We start from the raw sequence: 8,381 nt of genomic DNA, 5'->3' as shown, positions 1-8,381 counted from the left end.
TTGAGTCCATCTAATCATAACTTCATATTCACATGTGAACACACACCAACTACTGACCCTCAAATTTAACTGCACATAGAAATGTGTCTAATGGAAAAATGACAGTTTGACCCAAACTCTAGTTTTTCTCTGAATAGTTGCTGTTGTTGTTACAGGCGGTTTTTCGTAGTTAAATTGGTATATGACACAAAAACTGTAATGGAAAGACCTTTGAGTCCAACTAGAGTCACATGACCAAAACAAACAGATGTTGATGGATGTTAGAACAAGAGAAGAAGAGTTGAATCTAAACGTGTGGGTATGTGTGGACACACCAGGAAACCACATCAGTTTAGAATTTCGTAGGAGATAGAGGGGGAACCAGCATTCTAGATTCCAAACAACACAGATTTATGTTCATATTTATGGAAGGACTTCTACTGACATCTACCAGAAGAAAGAAACTAATCAGCACATTTAGGATTGAATGGAAAAACCAACATTACACACTTCTGTTTTGAACACATTTAGGAAATATGGGGAAAGTTTAGCACAGATGGATGATGGAAAAGAGACGCGTGTCAACAGGACTTTAGCACTAATGGACGAAATCAGGTTAGCTGACAGCAGTAATCTGATTACATGTTCCAGATGTTACGGTCCTGATGCTGTGTTTAATGATGGTCAGTAAAAGCAGTCGAACACATGGATGCTCCTCTCCTTCCATCCTTCTCCTCTCTCAGGGAAATGTGATCGTGTGCCTCAGAGGCGCAGAGTGGTCAGACCCACACACTGAAACCTCATCTGATGATGGGATGGAGGACCACGCCCACCTCACCCCATCAGCTCAGTCCACTTAGTTTTCAGTTCTGACAATAAAAGCTGCTGCTGATGAGGTGGTTACTGATGGTCCCGGTCCTGGTTCTGTTCCTGGTTCTGCTCTCTGATGTAATGTTCTTCTACTTCCTGGGTTAATGACACATGTTTATTCTCTAACGTCGATTTCTCCACATCTTCCAACCCATTAAATCTAAGACATTTGAGGCGCGTTGAGTGTAATTTGAGATGTAGTTTTGACTTTATTTGATTTATTTCCCATTAAACTCTTTGCTCTAAGTTCTTTGACTGACTGGTTTTTCATGATCTGCACCTTTCACAATAAAAGCCCAGTATTTCTAAGTAACTGAGCATTAATACAATAAAACACCTTTATTCACTTCATGTTATTTTGAGTGTTAAACACTCATATTAACATAAAAATACACCATTACCATAAATAAAGCATGTATTTATCTGAATTTAATAATTTCCACAGTCCTGGAATGCATCATTTGAGTTCATGTTTTCTAAATTATATAATAATAAAGAGTCTGATTTAATCTGGAGGGACTTCAGTAAATGTGCAGGAAGAGTCACAACACTGCCTCAGTCATCATTTTATTATTTAGTTTTACTTTTTTTCTGTATTCTATATAGTACGACGGAGTATACGGGACACATAAGAAAATAAAAACACCTGTAACTACAGCAATAAAGACACAAAATATCAAGATAAAACCTGTAATTTTATGAGAATAAAGTTGAATACAAAAAGAGAGATGTAAGTTGTAATATTTTGAAAATAAATTCTCAATAGTGTGATAAAAAGTCCTCATTTATAAATCATAAACCATAATCCTTGTTGATAACAGTTTCCAGTTACAGCGAACGCAACAAACGAAGCATCAACTTTAACTTCTGTTGGAGCGGACGACTAATGCTAATGAGTTGATGGTGGGTGGGGCTAATAGGCTCATTATTTGGTGGGCGGGGCTAAATTAGGACTTTATTCTCATAATATTATGGCTTTATTCTCGTAAAATTATGGGTTTTATCTTGATATTTTACAACTATTCTTGTGGTGACACCTGTTTTTATTTTCTTATGTGGCGCTAATACGCCATCATAATACATAAATGGAACTATAAGGTTTATTTTCTCAGGTTGTTCAACTCTGGGTTGACTTTGAGCAACAATGAATGATGACTCTATGAAGATAATTGGGTTTTTGTTTAGTCTGTGTTAAAGTTTGTTTTTTGTTTTTATTACATTAAAAATTAACAATTCTAACCTGTTTGTGGGTGTTTGGGTGAGGACACTGTGCATGTTATAGGTTTCAGACATTTCAACACCTCGGTGTCTCTGATGCCATGGTTTATTATGTGTCATGTTTGCATGTTCTTCCATACGTGTTCTGTTGCTGTGTTCAGGGAATGGGTGGAGACACTGCAGTGATTTTCCACTAACTGGACTTTTCCACTTAGAGCCAAAGCAAACACAGCCCGACAACAACGACGACACACAACAGAGGATATTAAACACATGTATGGAAATATTCAGTCAAATTACACACGCCTGAACCTGCAATGAAAAAGTTTGCATCCACAACACCACCTCTGGTCTCTCGTTCTGTTTTGTTTTCTTCAACATTTTATCTATAGTTTTTGTTACAAAAAAGTTCATCAGTAGTCAGGATGAAAGCAGAATGAAACAGGATGAATACTGGATGAATATGGGATAAATACAGATTGGGTACTGGATAAATACAAGACCATATATATATATATATATATATATATATATATAAGCCAGGTACTGGATAAATATTGGGTGAGTACTGGATAAATACAAGACAATAAATATAAGCTAGGTACTAGATAAATACTGGATGAGTACTGGATAAATATTGGATAGGTACTGGATAAATGCTAGATACATACCGGGTGTGTACTGAATAAATACTGGATGAATACTGGATCAGTAGTGGCTAAATACTGGATGGGTACTGGATAAATACTGGATGAATACTGGCTCAGTACTGGATAAATACCAAATGGGTACTGGATAAATACTGGATGGGTACTAGATAAATACTGGATTAGTACTGGATAAATACTGGATTAGTACTGGATAAATACTGGATAGGTACAGGCTAAATTCTGGATAGGTACTGGCTGAATAGTGCAGGTTGTGTGTTAAGATGTTACACATGAACTTGTCCTGCAGTAAAACCAGTGTAACCTTTAGGTCTCGAGGACACCAAGCTGGTATTTGGACGAATGTTGGACAGAGAAAAGGACGAGCAGGACGAGGATGCTTCTCTGGTTCCTCTCTATGGCAACGCCAGGCGAGGCCGGGGAATGCAGAGGATGGAACCACGCCAACGCCACTAGAGCCCAGTTCACCTCCAGATAAAGACTCAGGGAGGGAGGGTGGTGGCGGTGGTGGTGTGTGTGGGGGGGTGTAACAGAGACAGAGGACGAAACAGGACAAACTACGAAACCAGGCTGAAAGACAAGGTGAGTAAACAAACGGAGCCTACATGACCCCTCCCTGATCATATCTGAGGTTTTCATAGTAAAATCAATGTTTGCATAAGGCGGAGTCAGAAAATGGAGGGGGCAGGGCTTCAGATCATTGCGTTCAGACACAAGGACAAAGAACCTCGGCAGGTTTAGAGATCAACAAAAGCCAAGCAGGTTTCAACAGCACTTTAATACCAGATTCAGACCAGATTCAGATTCATTGTGTCATGTTTTTCTTATCTGTAAAAGTAGATCTTTTCCTTTATTTTATTCACGGTCTGAGTTCAGTTTATCCGTTCTGTACTGGTTTGGTGTTAAACAGTTTCCATTGGTGCAGATTTCCCACAGAGTGTTGTCCACTGGTCCATTTGTCCACTGGTCCGTTCGTCCACTGGTCCCAGATAAACTGTTCTGTTGCGTCTCCATCGTCCTGTGTCTGTTTTCTTTGTGTCTCCGCTGTTTTAAAACTCAATTACGTCTTAATGGACTTTGATTGGATGCCTGTTGTCTCTTCAGTCCTCTGTGTCTCTGTCCACATTTGGGTTCGTCCTTGCCTCTTTTTCTTTGCTCGTTAATCCTTTCTGTGTGTCCTTAAAAACCCTCCACCTCGCCTCAAGTGTCCTTTTATTCCTTGGTCTCTACAGTTGGACTCATTCATGTCTCTGTTCTTTCACATGATATTAATCCTGAATCCACTCCATTAACACCTCCACCAGGAGACACTACCTACCGTCTCCTACCTCCCGTGTCCTACCTCCTGTGTCCTACCTCCTGTTTCCTACCTCCTGTGTCCTTCCTCCCGTCTCCTACCTCCCGTCTCCTACCTCCTGTGTCCTACCTCCCGTGTCCTACCTCCTGTGTCCTACCTCCCGTTTTCTTACCTCCTGTGTCCTACCTCCTGTTTTCATACCTCCTGTCTCCTACCTCCTGTGTCCTTCCTCTTGTCTCCTACCTCCTGTCTGTCCTGCTCTCTGCTCCTCCTCCTGTCTGTCATCAGATAATGTTTGTTATGATGTGATGCTATATAAATACAATTGGACTGATTGATCCTTCTGTTCCGTCAGTTACTCCTCAGCGTTCTGTCAGTGTCAGACTCCTCTGGCTGAGTCGCTGGTGTAACGTTGGACTTTGACCCTGTTTCTATTTTGTGAAGCCCCGCCCACCACTGACCACCACCCCCACTGTTCCTCCTCCACAATGACAGCTGCCTATTCTCAGCAGCAGAGTTGAGTCTTAAATTAGCAGCAGTGGATTCCATTGTAGGTCACATCTTCCACACAAACCCTCAACCCATGGGAACTAACAGAACCACACCAGAACCAAACAGAACCAAATCAGAACTGCCTTCAAGCCCCAGGACAAACACCTGGACTTGCTGACCCAGGACGCACACCTGGACCTGCAGACACAGGACACACACCTGGACCTGCAAACCCAGGACACACACCTGGGCCTGCAGACCCAGGACACAAACTTGGACCCGCAGACCCAGGACACACACCTGGACCTGCAGAATCTGGATCATTACAACCACAACGTCTACATAAACACACTTAAAAAAAAACAAAAAAAACAAAACCTGAGATAAAACTGAATAAAAACAGTATCACAGTCCTCTCTGCTCCAGTCTGTCCTCCTCCTGTCTGTCCTCCTCTCTGCTCTTCCTGATGATGATGATGATGATAGAAGTAAATAGGACTAAAACCTGCTCCTATCATTCATTAGATTCAAAAATGGGTTAAAAAAAAAACCTGTTTCAGCTAAATGTCACCTGATGTAGTTGAGGTTGGATTTGATCCATAAAGTCAAACAGTAAATGTTGTGAACTTTAACGGAGGCGTTACAGTCATGAATTTGCACAGGAAACAGAGAAAACACAGGTCAAATGTGTAAAAACATCCAAACATGAAACAGAAGAGTTGTATCCATTAGGAGGAGAAACAAGAGATCAGATTGAGAACGCAGAGAGAGAGGAGCGCCAGGGGGGAGGGTGTGGTTGGGAAACGGGGTGGGGGTGGGGGTGGGAGCACCAGGGGAGGGTGCGGTTGGGAAACAGGGAGGGAGGGAGGAGGAGGAGGAGGGGTGGGTGTGGAGCATTCACCAGCTCTGACTCACAGAGTAACTACACTGTGTCTGAATGCTCCTCCTCCTCCGCCCTCTTCCTCCTTCTCCTCCTCTTTCTCCTCCTTCCCCTCCCTCCTCCTCCTCCACCTCCTTCCATAAACGCATCACATTGACTCCTGCTGAGACTCACTCTTATATCCCACGCTTTGTGTTACCCCTGAATGCCTCACGGCCGGTGCAGGGGTTACTGAAGGTCACACTCACGTCCACAGAAAATCAATGTGTTCTGCTGGAGGTTTCTAAATTTATTTGTCTGTCCCTCTGTCTCTGTCGGACACTTCCCTCGCTCACAGCGGCTTTTTTAAGACCAGGTCATGTGACCAAAGGTGAATGTGACTCAAAGACAAAGTCACGGCTGTGGAACGTCCATGTTGGACTCAGACTCATGAGGCTCAAACCCATTCAGGACCTGAACCAACATGGGAGAAGAGTTGGATCCATATCGATCATCCTCAACAGAACCGTCCATTCAAATGCTGACGTCACACCTGGTATTGACCCAGATTCAACCAGAACCATCACATTCATGTAGACCCAAACCACATGTTCCTGTATCAGATGATCGGACCAACTCCGACAGTTCATCATAAATAAACATCACAGATCATTGACCTTCAACTGGACTTTCATCAAACACCTGTTCTTCAGAACCACTTAGATCCACACTCAGGTTCTTTGGTCTGTTCTGTCCTTGGTTCCCATTCGACCCGTTATCAGCACCGTCCTTATCAGCGCCCTTCACACACACACACGCACGCACGCACGCACGCGCACACACACACACACACACACACACAGCTGCTGCAGCTCAAACATTCCACAATGGTCCATCAGAACCACGTGGACCCGTCAGACCTGGTTTGTCAGGAGCTTTAACAGGGTTTGGACCCTTGGTGGTGGAACCCACGGGTCCTTTCCCATTTTTAACAGAATCAACACTGCTCCACTCAGACTTAATTATTATGTTTACAATCACTGACTGACCTCATGATAGCGTCGTACATCATGTTTGTTCTGATACACGTTCTGGACCTTTACTGTGTTATTTAACATCATCTGATCACATGTTTATTTACAGCAAAACCAAGGTTCACGTGACCCTAACCCCTACCCCTACTCCTAACCCTACCCCAAACCCTCAGTATGAGGTATTTGATGCACTGTGAACAAACACATGGAACACTTCGAATGCGTTCAGATTCACAGATGTAAAAACACATTCATTCAGTGACTGTTTTTCACATGTTGGTGATAAAAACAGATCAACTCACCCTTCGTGACCTCGGTGTTTGATAATATTTTCCTCTTTTTCCTTATTTGGTGCCACTGGTTAGTTTAGCTGAATGTTATCATGGTAACAGCGGTTGAATAAAGGGAGGAAACGTTCCCATTTGTGCTCCTACAGGACCTGAACTAAATATCTGTAAACACTGATCAAACTGAACACAGACTCTGTCCAACTGTAAATACAAAATCCACTGTGTCAAACTATCCACGCTGTTTGTTTATTGGATCAGAAAAAACTCAGATCAGACCATGAGGTTCTTCACATGTGAGATGAACTGGAGGATGTTTGTGTTGTGTTCAATGCCTGATGTGAATCCGAGGTTTGTTCTGAACAGCTGATGAAACCAAACAGAACCATCAGACCCATCCACACAGATCCACTGGATCAGTATATCTCATCAATCAATCACGCCAAATCATAACAAAAGTTATCTCATGACATGTAACATATTGAGTTGGTCGATAACCCTGGCATTAACAGGATCCAGTTGATCACGTGATGACCATCAGTCAAAAACACACGGACCAAAACTAACCGTCCACCGTCCGCCTCCGGTCCGCGAACCAGCCGTTGGACCGAACCTCGACTGAAATAAAGCCACGAATTCAGGTTTTTATTTGTCTGACTCAGATCCGGGTCAGTAACAACCTCCTGTTTGTTTGTTTGTTTGTTTGTTTGATAAATACTTGAAAGCGCGTGAGCGGAGCCCTGGGCGCGCGCCGTGCCATGCCGTGCCGCACCGTGCCGGAGCGCACGGGGACGGATGAGGTCTGGACCGAATCTGTGGACAGGTTTAGAATTTACAGACTTTTCTACCGAACATCACGTGGTTCCGTTTCCGTCTGAGTTTTACACTCACTGACAAAATTATTGAATCAAAGTTCGTTAAAATCTGAGTCTTTTTCTGCGTTTTTTTCTCCGCATCTTTAAAACTGAACCAAACTTTGAAGGCGTTCAGGACCAGAGGGGTCCGGTTCGTATCCGGTTCCGTGGTTAAACCTCAGATGTTTAAAGCCACTTACCGGGACGGAGTCCAGCAGAGACCGGGACCAGGATCCGGACTAGAGCAGGTCTGAACACGTCCGCTTTGTGCGCCAACACCCTGCGCAATGACGCGTTCAACAGGTCGGCTCGGTTTTACAGGGGCCGAGTCTAAGCCCGGGTCTAGACCTGATCCAGGACCAGAGCGGCTCCGTCCGGGAGGATGAACAGGGCGTGGAAACGGATCCTGGATCAGGCCGAGACCAGGAGGAGGAGCGAGGACGCGTTTAGTGACATTATGGGATGGAAGAGGCCCGAGAACCCGGACAGAGAAAGAAAACCAGAGAAAAAAGAGGAAAAAAAAGCATCAAATCATCTGTGAAGTGAAGAACCGAAACTAAAAAGACTAAAAAAAACCAAACAAACCAGAACCAAAGTGGGTCCAAAAACATGGTTTTATTGAGTTCATTTAGTTCATTTCACTTATTCAATTCATTAATTTCATTTATTTAATTCGTTTTTACTGTTTTGATCCTTATTGTTTTTTTTAACTGAAACATGACACAGTTTATGGCGCAATAAAATACACATTAACGCATATTAATGGACATGTAGACCTGATATAGGTGTGTGTGTGTGTGTGTGTGTGTGTGTGCGCGCGCGCG

The 8,381-nt window shown here is 43.3% G+C and overlaps 1 protein-coding gene across 1 annotated transcript in view; it reads right to left on the bottom strand.

The window, feature by feature from the left end:
* The window catches only part of fxyd3 (FXYD domain containing ion transport regulator 3), a 17,066-nt gene extending 9,195 nt beyond the window's left edge, over positions 1-7,871 (bottom strand). Inside the window, exon 1 of the mRNA XM_030157355.1 lies at positions 7,758-7,871. The gene's annotated coding sequence lies outside the window, so the exon portion shown is untranslated. The remainder of the gene's footprint in view (positions 1-7,757) is intronic.
* Between the last annotated feature and the right edge of the window lie 510 nt (positions 7,872-8,381).

Source organism: Sphaeramia orbicularis, chromosome 16, assembly GCF_902148855.1.
Source record: "Sphaeramia orbicularis chromosome 16, fSphaOr1.1, whole genome shotgun sequence".
Taxonomy (NCBI): domain Eukaryota; kingdom Metazoa; phylum Chordata; class Actinopteri; order Kurtiformes; family Apogonidae; genus Sphaeramia; species Sphaeramia orbicularis.
Note: the sequence above shows the minus strand (reverse complement) of the source record. Positions and strands in the feature narration are given on the sequence as shown.